Source organism: Bos mutus, chromosome 4, assembly GCF_027580195.1.
Source record: "Bos mutus isolate GX-2022 chromosome 4, NWIPB_WYAK_1.1, whole genome shotgun sequence".
In the NCBI taxonomy this organism is placed as follows: domain Eukaryota; kingdom Metazoa; phylum Chordata; class Mammalia; order Artiodactyla; family Bovidae; genus Bos; species Bos mutus.
The window spans coordinates 64,225,664-64,249,386 of record NC_091620.1 but is presented as its reverse complement, the minus strand read 5'-3'; the positions used below and the strand labels follow the sequence as shown (position 1 = coordinate 64,249,386).

Genomic DNA, 23,723 nt, shown 5'->3' with positions numbered 1-23,723 from the left:
GCTGAATTTAAGCCAAGGAGTTTTTGTAGATTTTGACTCGTTCACTCTTGTTCAGAGGACTGAAGGTTATAGGAATCTGCAAACATATGCATAGTTCCTGTACCCCAATGTTCATCGCAGCACTGTTTATAATAGCCAGGACATGGAAGCAACCTAGATGTCCATCAGCAGATGAATGGATAAGAAAGCTGTGGTACATATACACAATGGAGTATTACTCAGCCATTAAAAAGAATTCATTTGAATCAGTTCTAATGAGGTGGATGAAACTGGAGCCTATTATACAGAGTGAAGTAAGCCAGAAGGAAAAACACCAATACAGTATACTAACGCATATATATGGAATTTAGAAAGATGATAACGATAACCCTGTGTACGAGACAGCAAAAGAGACACTGATGTATGGAACAGTCTTATGGACTCTGTGGGAGAGGGAGAGGGTGGGAAGATTTGGGAGAATGGCATTGAAACATGTAAAATATCATGTATGAAACGAGATGCCAGTCCAGGTTCGATGCATGATACTGGATGCTTGGGGCTGGTGCACTGGGACGACCCAGAGGGATGGTATGGGGAGGGAGGAGGGAGGCGGGTTCAGGATGGGGAGCACATGTATACCTGTGATGGATTCATTTTGATATTTGGCAAAACTAATACAATTATGTAAAGTTTAAAAATAAAATAAAATTAAAAAAAAAAAATGGAATTAAAAAGATCTTTTCTGTCTTAGTTAATGTGCTCTTGTATTCCCAAAATGGGAATTATATATAATAAGAGCATTTTTAGCATTGCCTGAGCATCAACTTTTGAAGAAGCAAAGACTTCAGGCCATTCAGACATTATACACACCTGAAGCAGACAAAAGTCTCTTACTTTTTCCTAGGTATGAATTCTATAAAAGCCAACTGCTATCTGGTTCCTGGTAAAGTTGACTAGGGCTTCCTGTACTCACATTAGGAAGAATTCTTCTGATAAATAGTACATTGTAAAAATATGTTTTGAATTATTTCATCTTTTTGGCAGGCATAGTAAGAGTCTAGTGTCTCTAATATCCCTCTTGTGTTAAGAAAATTTTGTTCATACCATGACATCAACCAAGCAAATCAGACTGTCGTATAGGAATTATATTGTTAGGTAATTCCCATGGTTCCCAAGGTTGTTCTAGTCCCTGTTATAATACATTTGTGAAGCATGGCTTTTAAAATGAACATTTAAAAATTATTTTAAAAGTAGAGCTTTGACATCAGGCTCTGCCATATTTTAACAGCAGCTTTTGTTGCTTGGTGAACAAAAGGAAGTACTGATACCTGAGCAGGCAGTTGTAAAAATCCTAACAAATCAGCTATCCATTTTCATAGCTTAAAAAAAATTCTTATTGAAAGTAAAACTCTATTTCTAAAAATTTGCTCTACTGCATGTCAGACACTATGCATATATTTATTGGTAGTATATATATTGTGTATTTACTGATACTTCAAGAATCAAGACTTGTAGTTCCCGTAATTGTTATGAATTTGCCTAGTTATACACACAATTTCAGACAAAATATAATCTTCCAGGGTTTTAAAATAAATAGCTACAAATAGAAAGACTTAAGTTGGCCATTTTATCTCAAGTATATGACTCATCAGTAAACATTATCAAGTATGCAATATAAACTGAAATATCAGTTACTTCAAGTTAGATTTTTTTTTAAATTTTGGTATTCTCAAAAGGGAGAGACAATAGCCAATTTCAGTTGTGCAAAAGATATTATATATCAATATATAAATTGATATAATACCAAAAGATATTAGGAAGCAAGCCAGAAGATAAGAAGAATTATCATGTAATAGCTTCATAAGAGGTTTCATAATATTTTGTAAAAGCTAGAATATTCTGTCTACAATGCTACAATGTTTTACTAAACCCAAAAATTGTCTAATTTTTTTTCTCATGCTAGGACATTTTGTCTGCAAAATGGGCCAATTCCCAGATTATAGCACTGTTGCCTACAGCTGAGAAAAGATGTCCTAAATGTTTTACCACAGATAATCAGAAGTGCAATTTGTCTATTGAGGTCTTATGCATCTGTAAAGCAAAGAAAATTTCACCAAAGTATTAATTTCACATTGTTCTTTAGTTTCAGAGGCTACCAGCAAATCATCTAGTTCAAATAGTTACAGATTCTACTGGTAAGATAAATTCCTCAAAGTTTTCCTATAAATGACTTGAGAAAATAGTAGAGGAATCTGAAAAATTGTGAGGAATTTTGTTGGGGTCCTTCATAAGTAAAATCAAATAAAAACAGATCCATGATCCATCTCTGAGAGAGAGAGAGGAAAAAAAAAAGTAGACTACAGATTGATCACAGAAAGACGGCAGACAATGGGATCAAAGTCAGCAGAGTTCTAATGAGATGGATGAAACTGGAACCTATTATACAGAGTGAAGTAAGCCAGAAAGAAAAACACCAATACAGTATACTAACGCATATATATGGAATTTAGAAAGATGTTAACAATAACCCTGTGTACGAGACAGCAAAAGAGACACCAATGTATAGATCAGTCTTGTGGACTCTGTGGGAGAGGGAGAGGGTGGGGAGATTTGGGAGAATGGCATTGAAACATGTATAATATCATGTATGAAACGAGTCGCCAGTCCAGGTTCGATGCATGGTACTGGATGCTTGGGGCTGGTGCACTGGGACGACCCAGAGGGAGGGTAGGGGAGGGAGGTGGGAGGAGGGTTCACGATGGGGAACGTGGGTATACCTGTGGCGGATTCATTTCGATATTTGGCAAAACTAATACAATATTGTAAAGTTTAAAAATAAAATAAAATTAAAAAAAAAAAGAAGAGCTGCAGGTTTAGGAATTACAGAGGTTAATGGGACAACAAATTGATCTTTTTGAAATCTCATACCAATCTATATGAACTTTCCTGGTGACTCAGCAGTAAAAAATTCTGCCTGCAATGATGGAGATGTGGGAAACGAGGGTTTGATCCCTGGGTCTGGAAGGGCCCTGGAGAAAGAAATGGCAACCCAATTCAGTATTCTTACCTGGGAAATCCTATAGACAGAGAAGCCTTGTCCATGGGGTTGCGAGAGTCAGACAAAACACAACCATAGCCACCAATCTATGGTGCATGCTTAGGTGCTAAGTCGTTTCAGTTGTATCTGACTCTGCAATCCTGTGGACTGCAGCTTGCCAGGCTTCTCTGTCCATGGAATTCCCCAGGCAAGAATATTGAAGAGGTTGTCATGCCCTCCTCCAGGGGATCTTCCTGACCTAGGGATCCAACTCACTTTTCTCAGGTCTCCTGCATTGACCGGCAGGTTATTTACTACTCACACTACCTGGGGAGCCCATAATCTATCTAATGGTCAACAATTTTTGTCAAATTTACCTTCCTCTCTCACTGGAAATATGAGACTATTACAGAGTGAATGCCCCTTTTGAAAACTATCTGTTGATTTTTTTTCTAATTCTTTTGTAGCCAGTTTTATTCTTTCTAATTGAGTTCTTGAAAAAGGGTGTTGTTTTACAAATAGCCAAAGCTTATTTTTTTCCCAAGGGAGTTCCGCAAACACTCCATCTGGAATACAGAATATGATAACTTGCATAGCAAGATTCAGCACAAAGAAGGCATGTTTCTCAGTCAGAGAGCCTATCTGTATGGGAATACAGAATACACAGCAAGGAACAAATAAAGGATGACTTGAAATAGCAACAATCTGATCTGTTGCCAGATGGAAAGTGAGGATTTTCCAAGGAAATTGCACAATAAGGAGCTATCAGAAAAGGCAAGAATCAATTAGCCTGAGGAAAAGTTATTGACTCACATAGTTCATCATAGTTACCACCTCCAAGACTGTCTCAAACTGTTCATTTTGAGCCATTTGTCAAATATTTCCTAGCTGAGGGTTGTCCTTCGAGGCTCTTTGGACCCTCTTATACTTAAAATTCCTGCATCTTTCAGAGTCTCTTTCTGCGATTTCTCTTCCAATGTGCTAGCTTCTTACAATAGCAATTTGTCATCTTTTTTTTCTTGATTTCTTCTCTTCATAGATTGACCAGAATAGGGATTAGTTCCTATAGAGTTCTAACTGAGCAATCTAATCTCTTCTTTGTCCTTCTCAAACTTAGTAATTACCACTAAAATTTGAGTATTAGTCTGTCCTTGCCATCCCACCACGTTTTGCCTAACCTGGACTTGGATAGTAGAGAATTGAACCTAGACAAAGGCAGTTTAGGCCAGTGGGCAATTGTGATTTGCCCTTTCATTTATGCCAATAAATTCTGAGACAGTCTTAACAAACCAGTGATGGAAACCAGTGGGAGATCTCACCTATCTTCTGAGCACACCACAGCAATTTCGCCCAGCTTAACTTTACCATAAAGATATCACGCATGACTGTTAGCTACCACTCTCAAAAAATATCTAACACTCATAGCTCTTCCACAGGTGTGAGGAGGATGGGGGACAAAGGGAGTGGCAGATAGTTAACTTCCCTTGGCCACTATTTCCCTTGATATGGTGATTGTCTGGACCACAAAATTTGGTCTATCAAAGGTAAAAATCTGTTGGTTGAAGAGATCCAAGCAGTAGTTAGTGCACATCTTCCATGTGTCTGACTGTAAACTGAAAATATGCTTCTGAGTATTTCCACAAACTATGAGGGCATAGGGAAAGGGAGCCTTTAAGTAAGTTATATCAACTGATGAGAAAGGCCCATAAATTACCTAGGATCTCTGTGTAGCTTCTAAATGGCAGTAGCTCTGCTGAAGATCCAAATAGAAGGGGATAATTTTTTTCTCTTTGAGACAGGAAAAACAAACTACATGGCATTTTGCTCTTTTTTCTTGTGTTGGCATTCATCAGTTTAACACTTTGTTGGTTTTCCTTTTTCCAAATGACTAGGGCATTTACTCTCCATCCAGTTGCTTTCATAAAGGAACACTCTCTTACATCCAAATTCATAATCATTCCATGATTTTGTCTCTTTATTATGTCTGCCCTTCTAGCTAAGTGGTGTGTGAAAGCTAAAGGAATCCTGAAGGTAGAATCTGGTTTACAACATGATGTGGACCCAGAACTATGCCTCAAGGTACATAATCCTATATTCTCAAATGGAGGAGGTCATTCATTAGCAGCTTCAAAAATAAATATATTCTCATTCTTCTTTATAAGGAAATCAGCTACTGACAGGAAGCACCCCTTTATAATATCATCACATCCCCCTCTGAGGTAGAAGGAGCAGAGAGAGCAGAGAAAAGAGGAGGAGGTTTCTGTGAAAGAGAAAGTAACTTTAATTCTCATTTCTTCTACTTTTTCCAGCCTTCCCTTCTGTCTATGCAAATCATTTTTACTTTCCTCTTAGAATGATGTTCATTCCATAAATATCCATTTGCTTGGGATGAGTCCCTTCTAAGAATCTCTGCCAATGCGTTACTTTATCCAAATCAAAAGAACTGGATATTGTTAAAATAACTATACTACCCAAGACAATCTACAGGTTCAATTCCATCCCTATCAAATTACCAATGGCATTTCTCACAGAAATACAATAAAGAATTTTAAAATTTATATGGAAACACAAAAGAGCCTCAGTAGCCAAAGCAATTCTGTGAAAGAAAAATGGAGCTGGAGGAATCAGGCTTCCTGACTTCAGATTATACTATAAAGCTATAGTTACCAAAATAGTATGGTACTTGCACAAAGACAAACACGGATTGATGGAACAGGATAGAAAGCCCAGAAATAAACCCATGCATCTATGGTCAATTAACCTACCACAAAGGAGGCAAGAACATACAATGGAGAAAATACAGTCTCTTCAATAAGTGGTGCTGGGAAAATTGGACAGATATATGTAAAAGAATGAATTAGAATTTTCTAATACCATATACAAAAGTAAACTCAAAATGGATTAAAGACCTAAGTATAAGACTTGACACTATAAAACCCCTAGAAGAAAACATAGGCAGAACACTGACATAAATAACAGCAATATACTTTTGGATCTGTCTCCTGGAGCAATAAAAATAAAGATAAAAATTAACAAATGGAACTTAAACATTTTTGCACAGCAAAGACAGCCATGAGCAAAATGAACGACAACACACAGAATGGGAGAAAATATTTACAAATGGCGCAATTGATACAAAATATAAAATGAGTGCATACAGCTAAGCATCAAAAAAAAAAAAATCCAAAAATGAGCAGAAGATCCAAATAGCATATGAAAAGATTCTCAATACTGATAATTGCCAGAGAAATGCAAATCAAAATGAGATGTCACCGCATACCAGTCAGAATGGCTATCATCAAAAAGATAGGAAATAATAATTTTTGGAGAGGATGTAGAGAAAAGAAAATTCTTATACACTGTTGGTAGGGATGTCAATTGGTGAAGCCACCATGGAAAACAGTATGGATGTTTCTCAAAAAACTGAAAATAGAACCACCATTTGATTCAGCAGTTCCATTCCTGGTGTACATCTGAAAAAAATGAAAACTAACTTGAAAAGATACGTGCATCCCAATGTTCACAGCAGCATTATTTAAAGCAGCCAAGATATGGAAGCAACTTAACTGTCCACCAACAGATGAGTGGATAAAGAAACGTGGTGTGTATGTGTGTGTGTGTGTGTGTGTGTGTGTGTGTTGTGTGTGTGTGTGTGTGTACTACTCAGCCTAAAAAGGAATGAAATTTTGCCATTTACAATAACATGGATGAACACCTAGGGTATTATTTTTAGTCAAATAAAAGACAAATACTGTGAGACCTCATTATAGTTTTGATTTGCATTTTTCTAATAATTAGTGATGTTGAGCATCTTTTCATGTGCCTATTGGCCATCTATATGTCTTCTTTGAAAACATTTTTATTTGAATCTTGTGCCCATTTTTGATTGGATTATTGTTGAATTCCTTTTTTTTATATTGAATTCTATGAACTGTTTATATATTGGATAATAAGCCTCTATTGATTGTATCATTTACAAAAAGTTTCTATCACTCAATAGGCTGTCTTTCTGTTTTGTTGACGGTTTCTATTGCTGTGCAAAAGCTTTTAGGTTTAATTAAGTTCAATTTGTTTATTTTTTGCTTTTATTCCCTTAATCTTAGATAGTTCTCTTCAAGAAGTAGTGCTGAATAAACTGGCTATTCTTTTACTATATGTAAAAGAGTGGAATTAGAACATTTTCTCATACTATTTTTCTCATATAAAAATAAACTCAAAATGGATTAAAGACATAAATATAAGACTGGAAACCATAAAACTCCTAGAGGAAAACATAGTTAGGACTCTCTTCAACTTAAATCATAGCAATATTTTTTTGAATCTGTCTCCTATGTCAAAGAAAGGAAGACTTCTTATAATTCAGGGTCTTTCCTCACTGTTTGTGTGGCCATGGGACTTCAATTGTCCACTCACTTCAGGGCTGGCCAAACATTTCCTGTGCCTGTTGTCAAAGCCATTGGAGAATATAATTAACAATAAACTCTCCCTCAAACCAAGAAATCCTCCTCACAGAAGTAGTAAAGAAAAAAGACACTTTTATTATTGAATGAGCATTCAACTAGAATATGCTTTCATCATAGACAATCTGCTAAGAGATTGCAAAGGCAGAAAGGAACTTCATCCTTGTATATAACCAAAAGGACACTATAATCACACATGTTTCCAAGATAAACAATAACAAGTCCTCAAGTAAGGATCATTTGTCACACTGAATTCATCCTGACTTGTATCTGTTAATTGGTATATTTAGCTAGAGGAAAGCAAACCTTTTTTGTCCTTATGATAGGAGGTAGTTTGGCAAATTGAAGCAAGACATGCATTGAAGTTAGGTTCCTACCCTCCTACGAAGCTGGATATAGGAATACAACCTCTCTTGATGTTTATATTTCACAGATATGATTCTCTTGTCCTTGTGAAAAACATTGCTAGAAATAAAGCTGACAAAAGGTCCATTTAGTTTTAAAGAGTATTCATAAACATTTTAAAGGAAGGAGAAAATGCTTGCAATTACCAGTTTTCTAAAATAAATGCTATAAGAAAAAATTGGGATAGGTCTCTTCCCTTCTTTTAAATAGAGAGAATTAAGCTTCTTATTTTTAATTTATTTGCCTTAAATGTATGCCAGGTTATTATTTTTTACTGTAAAATATAATTTCTCCATAACACATAAATAAGTAGGAAAGGAGGTTGATAAAAAGTCCAGGGTTCCTGAGGAGGAGAAAGGGGTCTGGGGCTCTCGGAGTGGAGACAGAGGTCTGGGGTTCTCAAGGAAGAGGAAAGGACAAACTTTTTTCTCCCCCTAAATATTCCTTAGTCTTAGCCATATAAAATGCTTTCTTTCTTTAAGCCCGGAACTTACACAACCAACAATTCAGTTTAAACTCTGGACTAAGGATTAGGGTTTGATGCTGAAACTCCAGTACTTTGGCCACCTTATGTGAAGAGTTGACCCACTGGAAAAGACTCTGATGCTGGGAGGGATTGGGGGCAGGAGGAGAAGGGAACAACAGAGGATGAGATGGCTGGATGGCATCACTGACTCGATGGAAGTGAGTCTGGGTGAACTCCGGGAGTTGGTGATGGACAGGGAGGCCTGGCATGCTGTGATTCATGGGGTCACAAAGAGTCGGACACGACTGAGCGACTGAACTGAACTGAACTGAAGGATTATATAACAACAATGTATATATAATCAAAATCAAGCAAAAACAATACCCAGTTGTGGATGTGGCTGGTGATAGAAGCAAGGTCTGATGCTGTAAAGAGCAATATTACATAGGAACCTGGAATGTTAGGTCCATGAATCAAGGCAAATTGGAAGTGGTCAAACAGCAGATGGCAAGAGTGAACATCGACATTCTAGGAATCAGCAAACTAAAATGCACTGGAATGGGTGAATTTAACTCAGATGACCATTATATCTACTACTGCATGCAGGAATCCCTTAGAAGAAATGGAGTAGCCATCATGGTCAACAAAAGAGTCTGAATTGCAGTACTTGGATGCAATCTCAAAAACAACAGAATGATCTCTGTTTGTTTCCAAGGCAAACCATTCAATATCACAATAATCCAAGTCTATGCCCCAACCAGTAATGCTGAAGAAGCTGAAGTTGAATGGTTCTATGAAGACCTACGAGACCTTTTAGAACTAACACCCAAAAAAGATGGGTGTAATGTCCTTTTCATTATAGGGTACTGGAATGCAAAAGTAGGAAGTCAAGAAACACCTGGAGTAACAGGCAAATTTGGCCTTGGAATACGGAATGAAGCAGAGCAAAGGCTAATAAAGTTTCACCAAGAAAATGCACTGGTCATAGCAAACACCCTCTTCCAACAACACAAGAGAAGACTCTACACATGGACATCACCAGATGGTCAACACTGAAATCAGTTTGATTATATTCTTTGCAGCCAAAGATGGAGAAGCTCTATACAGTCAGCAAAAACAAGACCAGGAGCTGACTGTGGCTCAGATCGTGAACTCCTTATTGCCAAATTCAGACTTAAATTGAAGAAAGTAGGGAAAACCACTAGACCATACAGGTATGACCTAAATCAAATCCCTTATGATTATACAGTGGAAGTGAGAAATAGATTTAAGGGACTAGATCTGATAGAGTGCCTGATGAACTATGGACAGAGGTTCATGATATTGTACAGGAGACAGGGATCAAGACGATCCCCATGGAAAAGAAATGCAAAAAAGCAAAATGGCTGTCTCGGGAGGCCTTACAAATAGCTGTGAAAAGAAGAGAAGCAAAAGGAAAGGAGAAAAGGAAAGATATAAGCTTCTGAATGCAGAGTTCCAAAGAATAGCAAGGAGAAATAAGAAAGTCTTCCTCAGCAACCAATGCAAATAAATAGGGGGAAACAACAGAATGGGAAAGACTAGAGATCTCTTCAAGAAAATTAGAGATACCAAGGGAACATTTCATGCAAAGATGGGCTCGAAAAAGGACAGAAATGGTATGGACCTAACATAAGCAGAAGACATTAAGAAGAGGTGGCAAGAATACACAGAAGAACTGTACAAAATAAATCTTCATGACCCAGATAATCACGATGGTGTGATCACTCACCTAGAGCCAGACATCCTGGAATGTGACGTCAAGTGGGCCTTAGAAAGCATCACTGAACAAAGCTAGTGGAGGTGATGGAATTCCAGTTGAGCTCTTTCAAATACTGAAAGATGATGCTGTGAAAGTGCTGCACTCAATATGCCAGCAAATTTGGAAAACTCAGCAGTGGCCATAGGACTGGAAAAGGTCAGTTTTCATTCCAATCCAAAGAAAGGCAATGCCAAAGAATGCTCTCAAACTACTGCACAATTGCACTCATCTCACATGCTAGTAAAGTATTGCTCAAAATTCTCCAAGCCAGGCTTCAGCAGTACGTGAACTGTGAACTTCCAGATGTTCAAGCTGGTTTTAGAAAAGGCAGAGGAACCAGAGATCAAATTGCCAACATCTGCTGGATCATAGAAAAAGCAAGAGAGTTCCAAAAAAACATCTATTTTTGCTTTATTGACTATGCCAAAGCCTTTGACTGTGTGGATCACAATAAACTGTGGAAAATTCTGAAAGAGATGGGAATACCAGACCAGCTGGCCAACGTATTGGAGTTTCAGCTGTAGCATCAGTCCTGAGTGTTCTTTGGAAGGACTGAGGCTACAGCTGAAACTCCAATACTTTGGCCACCTCATACGAAGAGTTGACTCATTGGAAAAGACTCTGATGCTGGGAGGGATTGGGGGCAGGAGGAGAAGGGGACGACAGAGGATGAGATGGCTGTATGGCATCACCGACTCGATGGACGTGAGTTTGTGTGAACTCCGGGAGTTAGTAATGGACAGGGAGGCCTGGCATGCTGCAATTCATGGGGTGGCAAAAAGTCGGACACAACTGAGGGACTGAACTGAACTGAACTGAACAACCATGTAGCCTGCTTGAGGCCAGTTTCTCCTTCCTGAAAACCTTCTGGATAATCATGTTATCTTCAAATGTAAATTATGGGAGTGGGTCTAGTAAGATCTTTACAACCTCCAGACATTCTTTTGATTTTCTGTAATAACTAATCAAAAAGTATATAATTCCCTTGCTAACACTAGTGAGGGGGGCACTCTCTGTCCCCCTTCTGAAATCTATGTCATAAGTTTTCTCTGTCCCTTTTCATACTTTATAAAACTCTGTTACACAAAAGCTCTTGAGTGATCAAGCCTGGTCCCTGGTCCCGAAGCTAAATCTTCTTTGGATCAAGAATCTGACACCATTCACTGTAAGCTATCAATACTTTGGCCACCTGATGCGAAGAACTGACTCATTGGAAAAGACCCTGATCCTGGGAAAATTGAAGGCAGGAGAAGAAGGGGACGACAGAGGATGAAATGGTTGGATGGCATCACCTACTCAATGGACATGAGTTTGAGTGGACTCCAGGAGTTGGTGATGGACAGGGAAGCCTGGCGTGCTGCAGTCCATAGGGTCACAAAGAGTCAGACATGACTGAGTGACTGAACTGAACTGAACTCACTAACATTTTCAAGTTATTTGCATCTTCAACTTCAGTCATGGAATATATGAGAGAAAAGGAAAACGCAGGGACTATTATGCTGTGCTGTGCTTCGTCACTCAGTCATGTCCCATGGACCGTTAGTCCAAAATTTTTTGTTTGTTCAAAGAAAGCATTAACTTTTGTATTTTTTTGTTATTCAGTCGCTCAGTCATGTCCGACTCTTTGCAACCCCATGGACTGAAGACTCTAGGCTTCCCTGTTCTTCACTGTCTTCAGGAGCTTGCTCAAATTCATGTCCACTGAGTGAGTGATGCCATCCAACCATCTTGCCCTCTGTCATCCACTTCTCCTCTCGTTTCTATCTTTTCCAGCATCGGGGTCTTTTCCAATGAATTGGCTCTTCACATCAGGTGGCCTAAGTATCGAAGCTTCAGCTTCCATCCTTCCGGTGAATATTCAGGATTGATTTCCTTTAGGATTGACTGGTTTGATCTCCTTGCTGATCAAGGGACTCTCAGGAATCTTCTCCAACACTACAGTTTGAAAGCTTTACGTCAGCATCAAGAGGGATGACTGTAAAGCGCAACCTTCTTTATGGTCTGACTCTCACATCCATACATAATTACTGGAAAAACCATAGCTTTTACCAGCTGAACCTTTGTCGGCAAAGTAATGTCTCTGTTTTTTAATACGCTGTCTAGGTTTGTCATAGCTTTTCTTCCAAGGAGCAAGAGTCTTTTAATTTCATGACTGCAGTTACTGTCCACAGTGATTTTGGAGCCCAAGAAAATAGTCTTTCACTGTTTCCATTGTTTCCCCATTTATATGCCATGAAAGTTATGGGACTGGATGCAATAATCTTAGTTTTCTGAATGCTGAGTTTTAATCTATCTTTTTCTTAAATTTTGTATTATTTTGAAGAAAATAACTTCTTTTAAATGTTGAATTTCTCCATGCAAGTAAAAGATATATTAACTAATTATATAAAATATTTACTATTTTAATATTTTGCACTATAAAAACTTCAATTTCACTTATTTATTTCCCAAGGTTAGTTACTTAAAAAAAAAAAAAAGTTTACCCATTGGGAAATTGATTAATCCTAACCAGGGCAATTTTTTTTTTTTCTTTTTCTCTTACAAGATGTCATTCTTTCTGAACATTTAGTACTCAAATTGACAGCTTTATATATTCTAAAACCAATAAAATATAACATATATAACAGTGGAATACTGAACCAACCTTACGTTATGCTACATCTCAAAGAAGGAATATGTACAGAAATGTCTGCTGGTAGTCTGTCCACCTAGCACCCTTAGATGGCTTTGCTAAGGATCCAAGTGGTATTATTAAGCTTCTCAATACATTTTCAAAGGATGGGGAAAGTGGAGGAGATAGTTATTATTTTTTGTGCAAATAAGGGGACTTGGTCCAAAAACTGTTCAGGCTATGTGTTTTAGGAACTGGCTGGAATATGTCATTGCATAGATGAGATGATGCCAGTTTGCTAGTTTCAGTTCAAGCTTTGGAAATAGCTGTTTCATTTTAACTGGTGCCAAGTCACATTAAAATTCCACTGCTTTGATTCTTCTAAAAGAATCTAGTAAATCTAAAAGAATCTAGTAATTGTCCCTCCAATTACTATGATTCCTTACCTGGAACACGTCTGGGTAGTATCCAAAAGAGAAATGGTTCTGAAAAATTAGCTTTTCTAAGTTTTAATATTAGTGACTACTTATTCATGTCTTAAAAAGTCTATTTATTTCTCAAACTAAAAGTTAAAAATTAGGCTTGACATAGATAAAGAAAGGATGGCCACTGTGATGTTTATCAAACTCACCCAAATAGCCAGTTGTCACCTATTAAAGGAACATGTACTTCCAGCTTTTGTTTGATGTGTTGAAAACTGACTCCTATACACACAGGGCAAGGGAATACCAGAAAAAGAAGCACACTACTCCAGATTGGTAGGTGGCAATTTTATTGACTATGCCAAAGCCTTTGACTGTGTGGATCACAATAAACTGTGGAAAATTCTGAAAGAGATGGGAATACCAGACCACCTGATCTGCCTCTTGAGAAATCTGTATGCAGGTCAGGAAGCAACAGTTAGAACTGGACATGGAACAACAGACTGGTTCCAAATAGGCAAAGGAGTACGTCAAGTCTGTATATTGTCACCCTGCTTATTTAACTTATATGCAGAGTACATCATGAGAAACGCTGGACTGGAAGAAGCACAAGCTGGAATCAAGATTGCCGGGAGAAATATCAATAACCTCAGATATGCAGATGACATCACCCTTATGGCAGAAAGTGAAGAGGAACTACAAAGCCTCTTGATGAAAGTTGAAGAGGATAGTGAAAAAGTTGGCTTAAAGCTCATCATTCAGAAAACGAAGATCATGGCATTTGGTCCCATCACTTCATGGGAAATAGATGGAGAAACAGTGGAAACAGCGTCAGACTTTATTTTTGGGGGCTCCAAAATCACTGCAGATGGTGACTGCAGCCATGAGATTAAAAGACGCTTACTCCTTGGAAGGAAAGTTATGACCAACCTAGATAGCATGTTCAAAAGCAGAGACATTACTTTGTCAACAAAGGTTCGTCTAGTCAAGGCTATGGTTTTTCCTGTGGTCATGTATGGATGTGAGAGTTGGACTCTGAAGAAGGCTGAGCACCAAAGAATTGATGCTTTTGAACTGTGGTGTTGGAGAAGACTCTTGAGAGTCCCTTGGACTGCAAGGAGATCCAACCAGTCCATTCTGAAGGAGATCAGCCCTGGGATTTCTTTGGAAGGAATGATGCTAAAGCTGAAACTCCAGTACTTTGGCCACCTCATGGGAAGAGTTGACTCATTGCAAAAGACTCTGATGCTGGGAGGGATTGCGGGCAGGAGGAGAAGGGAACAACAGAGGATGAGATGGCTGGATGGCATCACCAACTCGCTGGACGTGAGTTTGAGTGAACTCCGGGAGATGGTGATGGACAGGGAGGCCTGGCGTGCTGCGATTCATGGGGTCACAAAGAGTCGGACATGACTGAGTGACTGAACTTAACTGAATTTTATAAAGCAAGGCAATTTACTTAAGGCATCTTGGGCTGCAATAAGATGAGTAGGTCTCCTCACCCACCTCACCCACGTGTCCAACTCTTTGCGACCCCATGGACTATACAGTCCATGGAATTCTCCAGGCCAGAAGAATACTGGAGTGGGTAGCTTCCCTTCTCCAAGGGACCTTCCCAACCCAGGAATTGAACCCAGGTCTCTCTCATTGCAGGCAGATTCTTTACCAGTTGAGCCACAAGGGAAGCCCAAGAATACTGGAGTGCATAGTCTATCCTTTCTCCAATGGATCTTCCTGACCCAGGAATTGAACCAGAGTCCCCTGCATTGCAGGTGGATTCTTTACCAACTGAGCTATCAGGGAAGCCCCCCCTCACCCACCTACCAGAATCCTAAAGTTTATGTAGAGGTCTGAACTGGGCTCAGTCACTTACACAGTCCAGATGGCCTCAACACTACATCACTATCTCAAGGCTGTGTCCTTGGGCAGCTTCTAACATGGGTAACACAAACAGAGGGCACATTCCAAGGACAGAACAGGATTGAGCAGCCTCTGATTATCCAGGTTCAGATTTTGGGTCAATGGGCAGTCATATCCTCTAAAAGACTTTCCCCAACACTGATAAATCATGTAAGATCTGCCTCTACATACACTATCCTGGAAGTTTTGAAACCTGTCTTTATATGCCTTGCTTTATTTTTTTAAAATTGTACTTATTCTACATTTTTCAATCATGCAAAACAGGATCCTTTGGTGAGTTGAAAGAATCCCTATTGAGAAAGACTAAAAACTTAGTGTTCTGTCCTTCAGACCATTTCTCTCCCAACAGATGTATCAGTTTAATTGGAAATATTTGATTAAACTTATTTCAGTGGGAGCTAATAGGAAATCCGAAAATGGGATTGTATCAGGATTACATCAATGTATCATAACATGCCCAGCCCTATTGTGCTTGGATTGGACACTCTGGACTGGGTGGAAAATATCATTTTCTGTCATCTCTTTATTTTCCCCCTTTAAAACAGGGTGGGGGGGAAGCATGCCAATGGTATACTTCTACCATCAAATATAAAAGTAGTTTTAATTAAGCCTGCTTTCAATTACTCTCAGAAAGAATAATTTTAAGACTCAAATGAACATTTTGGCAGCTATCCTCTAACATTTAATTGGTATATATTTATGAATCCTGGAGAGTAGGTAAAATCACTCAGATACTTGAAGATATGTTTTGAAACCTGTTCTTCTTAGACTGTTTCACTACTTGACATTTTGCAACCCATGGGCTGGATGCTTGGGGCTGGTGCACTGGGACGACCCAGAGGGATGGTATGGGGAGGGAGGAGGGAGGAGGGAGGAGGGTTCAGGATGGGGAACACATGAGAAATAAAGGAATAAATTTAAAAAAAAAAAAAAAGAAAAAGAAAAAAAAAAAAAGAAGAACTTTTAATGATTGGACTGGATGTTTGAAATGCTAAAATGTTCATGTAATACTACACAGCCCCAAACTTCGAGGTTTTGATTGACACATAGTCCAGGATTTGAGTAGCTTTATAGTTACATTTTGAAGAAATATTGGCCCTGCTTATAGACACAGCCTTGTCTTATCTCGTACCATATGTGAGTTGGCCCTCTACTCAGGCACGCATTCCAATTAGAGCATTTTATTTTCATAATATTTCATTCCAAACTTCAATACATCAACTATTTGCCAAAGAAAATTCATATGACATAAATTGTCAACTTAGATAATCCATAATTAAGTTTCATGGAAATGTGCCTAAGAGAAAATCAGTCTATTAGTTTCTAGGCACTTTAACTTTTAACTTTGAATCAAATTGTGTGATCAACAAGCTACAATCTTGAACTATACAATTTTGATGGTTTATAGAATTTTTATTTGACTTTTGATTAGTAGTTATTTCAGCTTCCATGGAGATATACCATATATGTAATCCAGCTGTCACCAGTTCCTACAGAGCATATTCTAAGTTGATATAAATTTTAAGTTTGTTGGCTTCACCAGCACAGCAACAGGCTGTCCAATCCCTTCAAGTGTCACAGCCCCTTACCACTCAGGTATATCTCTGAGTCCAGAAAAGATGTCTTATCTAAGTTCTACTTCAACAGTAGCTGTGATGCTGCTTTAGGAGCTATCACTTATCAGAACTGGCCTCAGGATGTCTTAGCCTTTCTGTCTCCTCCACCAAAGACAGTATTTCTTGTGGTCTGTGTCATCAAGACCTCTATCATACCCCTTCTTCTGTTCCATGTTAGGATGCCAAACCTGATGGGTAGTCTATAATAGTGCCAGACAGAGAACATGAGCCTCCTTTTTATATCTTTGTTATGTTTGAGGAATTTCAAAGCAGTATTGTTTGAATCACAACAAATTACATAAATAGCTATTTTGGTTTATTTACAAGCCTCTATATCCTTATGACCCAAACATATATTAAGGTGAATAGGAATATTATTATTAGTGCTTTTCTGCTTCAGTCACCTTGACAATAGTGATGGCTGGCTATTTTCAGAGTCATGTCTAGATCTTCTGTAGCACTTTCCTACATACCCAAAAGAAACACTATTCCTGCTTCTTCTCTGGACATGACACTATGGCCTCAAAGCTTCCCTACAGGTTGATGTGCAATGCAGGGAGGTAGAGGAGCTGATGGATCTCTCCTCAAGCACTTGTCCTGAAACTAATGCTTGTTCCCATGGTCAAGTGAAGTCATTTATGAACACATCTCATGTTTTTGATGCTAATTCGTCTCCATATCAAGTTCTCCAAATCATCTCAAGAATGAGACAGTGTCTGTAATAAAAGCATTTTCATTCTCTCTGTTGGTCTTCCTGGTTGATGTTCCTATACCAAAACAAATCTCTTTCTAACCACACAAAAACTAAAGCATCTAAGCAGAACACCACATGCAAATCAACACCAGTAAGGTTACAGGCCCATAGGCGCCAGAAACAGTAATTCATTTTTAGCTCAGTCCTAACTGGCCAGAAAACATAAATTGAAAAGTAATGAATAAAAAAACTGGAATCTGGTGTCTGCAGCTCTGTCTTCCCAGATTCTGTCTACATCAACTGGGTTTGTATTTCTGATCTTCCATTTGTTGTACTCACATGCTTATTTGCAGAATCAAACACTTTAATTTATTCTTTCTGGTTTAATATGTCTCAGACAAGGCTCTCATCCAGCTTAAAGGCCCCTTTTCCTGAACTGTCCCTCAGTGGCCACAGGCTGTCATTGCTGTGCCTATCCAGCCTTGGAAGTTTAGTGACCAAACACGTAATGGCAGTGGCAGGCACACAGTAGGCACATATGACAGGCACAGTAGGCACAGTGATAGGCACATATGTAGCAGCACAGTGGCAGGCACATAGTAGGTGCCTGATGAATGTCTGCTGATGATTCTGAAGTCAGTACCAATAATAAATTATTTTATTATAGAATTGCACTGTTCTCCAGCTGTTTCTCATTGATTTCTGTCTCACTCTATCTTTGAGTCACATTCCCCAAGGCTTTGGCTGAGCTACAACCTGGTTGTAAGCTGGACATCTCTGGAAAATGTGCTAAATTTTTTTTAGGATAATAGTTCTTTTGGCGGGGGAATAAAGGAAAACAGTTGTTGTGTTAATGGTATTGTGTGAAAATGAATACAGTTCTGCCAATAGAAATCTAAGTCAGATAGCTCAAAATGCCACACTCACTGTGTACTAAAGGCTGAGACAGCATTACACACAGCCAAAGGCTTTCCTAGGTCCAGCTAAATACATTAACCAAAAAGCAACCTACTTGGAAGGAGTGTACACATGTGAATTAGATCTGTTCTAGTTATAATCAAACATATTGTAAGTAAATCTGTTGGTGTCCACAAAGATAAATGACACTCCTAAGCACTGTTTCTTTGAAAAAAAAATATCAATTATTTCAGAGTTATCAAAATTGCTTTGCCAAGAATATGCCTTATATTTTGAATTCCAGTTGAAGAACCCACTAAGCATCAGTGTAACTCTTATGAGTACCTACATCACTTGCAGACATAAAAAATGACTACATTAATGCCAAGGTATTAACAAGCTCTACTATTTACAAGACAGTGGCAACAGACCACTTCCCCTATCTAAGCTTAGACATTGCATACCCTTTGGAAATCCCCACGCCCCCACAAAATTAAAATAGACTTAAATAACTTATGAATGCTATGCAATGTCAGCATGTGCTACATCTCTATTTAACTGTTAACTCTTCAAGGGCAAAGACTGACTATACTTCTCCTGAATTATATTTTCCCAGGTTATCTTTGAATTGACTTGTCAAACTCCGTAAATCAGGAGTTCTTAAACTGAAGTTTTTGCACAGAATTCAGGGAAGGTAAGTATTCCGATATGGAAAAGGCTGACATTTTTATTTTCATAAACCTCTACTGAAATTTAGCATTTCCTTCAATTATGAAGGTGAGAAACAGCACAGAGTAGTATTAATAGTATCTAGTAGGAGCTTCCTGGGTAGCTCAAATGGTAAAGAATCTGCTTGTGATGTGGGAGACCTGGGTTCTATCCCTCGGTTGGGAACATCTCCTGGAGGAGGGCATGGCAACCCACTCCAATATTCTTGCCTGGAGAATTTCATGGACAGAGGAGCCTGATGGGCTACACTCCATGGGGTCACAAAGAGTAGGACATGACCAAGTCCTTTCACTTTCACTTTACCTTTGTAGGGCTTTCCAGGAGGCAGTAGTAGTAAAGAACCTGCCTGCCAATGCAGGAGACATAAGAAAAGGAGGTTAGATCCCTGGGTCAGGAAGATCCCCTGGGGGAGAGCATGGTAAACCCACTCCAGTATTCTTGCCTGGAGAATCCCCTGAACAGACAAGCCTGGTGGGCTACGGTCCATAGGGTTGCAAAGAGTTGGACATGACTGGAGCTACTTAGCAGGCCACACGCATACCTTTGTAACCAATACAAATCAGGGGGTATTTTACATCATTTTACAATAATTTCTGATATTTACATTTCCTTCATACCAAACTATTTTAAATTAAATGAATGACTGGAGCAGCCACTAAATTACACAGGATTAGAGTTGTCCATTTACAGATGATAGCGTAACCTAACTGCCAAATTGTGGGCAACTCTGTGCCTGGTGACCATTCAAGCAACTAACAATCAAGTTGTATGTTTATATTAGTAATTCAGATATCTATCTTCTTTTCAGTACTCTATGTTTATATATATATATATATATATATATATATATATTTTTTTTTTTTTTTTTTTTACCACAAATAAGATCTTTTATTTGTCATCATTAAAAGCCTGAATTTTAAACAGATTCTTGGACCAGTGGCTTATATCCATCAGCTCATTTAGTCTCATCCCCAGTAGCTTTTCTAAAACTATTGCCTTCACCATATAGCTCCATGAATTTTCCCAATTGAAACTTAGGCTTCTTCAGCATTTTTACTTTTCTAACAAAGACATTATAGAATGGATAAATAGATTAGTGAGTCTTTTCTATGTCTTTTCCAATACAGTTTGGAATCAATTTATTGACTACCTCTTCCAAGTCATTTGTCTGCCCCTCTCAGGTCATGATTTCCATCATCGTCTTCTGGATCTAGCAGACCTTCTGGTGCTGGGCATAAGCAGTCTTCAGGACATGATTGCTGTATTTTTCAGTAAAGCCCACACAGAACAGACAAAGCAAGTAACCATCCATAGTCTTAACATCAACATAACTTCAATCATGATCTACCAGTATTAGATCATGGAGCACATTTTATCAAGGGAGTATCACCAACTCAATGAACATGAATCTGAGCAAACTCCAGGAGATACTGAAGGACAGAGAAGTCTGGCATTCTGCAGTCCATGGGGTCACAAAGAGTCAGACTCGACTTAGCGAGTGAACAACAAGATCCCCACCATGAAGTCTTCCCTAGAGGAAGAATTCTTTCCCCAAAGAGGAACCAGTTAGTCACCCTGAAGAGTCAGGAAACAAGAGAGTTCTCAAGAAAAGGAGGAAATTAACTTCCAGGGAGGAGCCACTCAGCAGTGGACCTGAAGAGGCTACTGCTAGCAAGAACAGAGCTCTAAGAAAAAGAAAATGTTCTGAAAGCTATCTTAGGAAAATTAGAATAAATTAACGCCTAATGAGGCATAACTTGGAAAGATAGTTCCCAACCCATCCTTTAGTGCTCAATAAAAAATCAAAAAGATCCATTCCATGGAAATTAGTAAGGCAGTTTTTTCCCTGAACAATCTCAGTAACTAGCCTGGATTGTCTAAATGCAACTTCATCTTTCTGCAGATCAGAAAGGCTCACTTCAAAAACATGACCCTAAAAAAAAAAAAAGAAAAAACATGACCCTTGAGGCGATCAGATACTGTTTTGGTTCCTTGAGTTCTCATGACTAGTGTTTTCATATAAGAAATATGTATTTCAGATAAGAAATACTGGGAAAACACTAGTGCTTTCACATAATGCCAATCTTTCTTAGAAAATCAGTCAACCACTTTCTTCTTGGGTCCCTTTTTGCCAACTTTCATAAGATGCTTGTTCTTGCCAACTACCATGGTGATGCTCAGAGAGCCAAAAGAGACAGTTTATACTTATTAAGATAAGGAATTAAGTTACTCAAAGTATACCTTAGCCCTCAACATTCTTTTACCTAAACTAAGCAACAACAGTTTGTACAATTGTGTCATTAAAACAAATAAATTTTACTTTTGTCTTGTTTTGTTCATTAATGGATTATAAAGAGATATATACCTTCAGTTCAGTTCAGTTCAGTTGCTCAGTCATGTCTGACTCTTTGCGACCCCATGAATCGCAGCATGCCAGGCCTCCCTGTCCATCACCATCTCCCAGAGTTCACTCAGACTCACGTCCATTGAGTCAGTGATGCCATCCAGCCATCTCATCCTCTGTCGTCCCCTTCTCCTCCTGCCCCCAATCCCTCCCAGCATCAGAGTCTTTTCCAATGAGTCAACTCTTCGCATGAGGTGGCCAAAGTATTGGAGTTTCAGTTTTGGCAGCATTCCTTCCAAAGAACACCCAGGACCAATCTCCTTTAGCATGGACTGGTTGGATCTCCTTGCCGTTCAAGGGACTCTCAAGAGTCTTCTCCAACACCACAGTTTAAAAGCATCAATTCTTCAGCGCTCAGCTTTCTTTATAGTCCAACTCTCACATCCCTACATGACTACTGGAAAAACCATAGCCTTGACTAGACAGACCTTGGCTGGCAAAGGAATGTCTCTGCTTTTTAATATGTCATCTAGGTTGGTCATAACTTTCCTTCCAAGGAGTAAGCATCTTTTAATTTCATGGCTGAAATCACCATCTGCAGTGATTTTGGAGGCCCAAAGCATAAAGTCTGACACTGTTTCCACTGTTTCCCCATCTATTTGCCATGAAGTGATGGGACCAGATGCCATGATCTTAGTTTTCTGAATGATGAGCTTTAAGCCAACTTTTAAGCCTCATCAAGAGGCTTTTTAGTTCCTCTTCACTTTCTGCCATAAGGGTGGTGTCATATGCATATCTGAGGTTATTGATATTTCTCCAGGCAATCTTGATTCCAGCTTGTGCTTCTTCCACCCCAGCATTTCTCATGATGTACGCTGCATATAAGTTAAGTAAGCAGGGTGACAATATACAGCCTTGACGTACTCCTTTTCCTATTTGGAACCAGGATATCTTCAGTTCAGTTCAGTTCAGTCGCTCAGTCATGTCCAACTCTTTGCGACCCCATGAATCGCAGCATGCCAGGCCTCCCTGTCCATCACAAATTCCCAGAGTTCACTCAGACTCATGTCAATCGAGTCAGTGATGCCATCTAGCCATCTCATCCTCTGTCGTCCCCTTCTCCTCCAGGATATCTTAGTAAATCATAAAAATTTTTAAGCATCTTCTTAACTCTTTAGTATGCTATAATATTTCAATGAATATATGTTCCAAAGAATAAAAAATAATGGATGTGAAATCAAATCTAGATCTCTCATGTCAGTGATGATTCAGGATCCTTGATTAATTAAAGTTTTTCTTTCTCCTTCAATATTCTATTTGATTAATTTGTCCATAAAAAAGAAAAACTTGTAGTCATGTGTTAGTATGATGCTATGAAGCATGCACTGTATGGCTACTTTAAAAATGTTCAACTTTGAGAAGGGAGAATTGCTCTTTGCACCTATTAACCATTCACAAAAGTGGATAGAGCAGTAAATGACAAAAATAGAGAAGTACAGTTGAACCAAATATTTAACTTGTAGACAAAAGAAACATTTTCTCAAAGAACTGAGTCCAGCAAAATCAATTGTGGGGTATCAGATCAGTCACTCAGTTGTGTCCGACTCTTTGCGAACCCATGAATCGCAGCACACCAGGCTTCTCTGTCCGTCACCAACCCCCAGAGTTCACTGAGACTCACGTCCATCAAGTCAGTGATGCCATCCAGCCATCTCATCCTCTGTCATCCCCTTCTCCTCTTGCTCCCAATCCCTCCCAGCATCAGAGTCTTTTCCAATGAGTCAACTCTTCACATGAGATGGCCAAAGTACTGGAGTTTCAGCTTTAGCATCATTCCTTCCAAAGAAATTCCAGGGCTGATCTCTCTCAGAATGGACTGGTTGGATCTCCTTGCAGTCCAAGGGACTCTCAAGAGTCTTCTCCAACACCACAGTTCAAAAGCATCAGTTCTTTGGCGCTCAGCCTTCTTCACAGTCCAACTCTCACATCCATACATACCACAGGAAAAACCATAGCCTTGACTAGATGAACCTTTGTTGGCAAAGTAATGTCTCTGCTTTTGAATATGCTATTTAGGTTGCTCATAACTTTCCTTCCAAGGAGTAAGAGCCTTTTAATTTCATGGATGCAGTCACCATCTGCAGTGATATAGATGGAGTTTTAGCATCATTGGAATTAAATACACATTTAAGGGCCCTTTATTCAGGGATTCATTTCCAAAGTTTCTGTGCTACATATCTAGAATTTTCCCAGTAAGAATTATCATTTATTCAAGCTGAGTCTTCGAACTGAACCGAATCTAATACTCTAGGAAACAAAGTCACACTGAATAAGATTCAATTGCTGAGCAATCAGGTGAAACA

General features: G+C 38.8%; 1 pseudogene; it reads right to left on the bottom strand.

The window, feature by feature from the left end:
* Window positions 1-19,932: 19,932 nt before the first annotated feature.
* On the bottom strand, window positions 19,933-21,185 carry LOC102285443 (small ribosomal subunit protein eS1-like; annotated as a pseudogene).
* Between the last annotated feature and the right edge of the window lie 2,538 nt (window positions 21,186-23,723).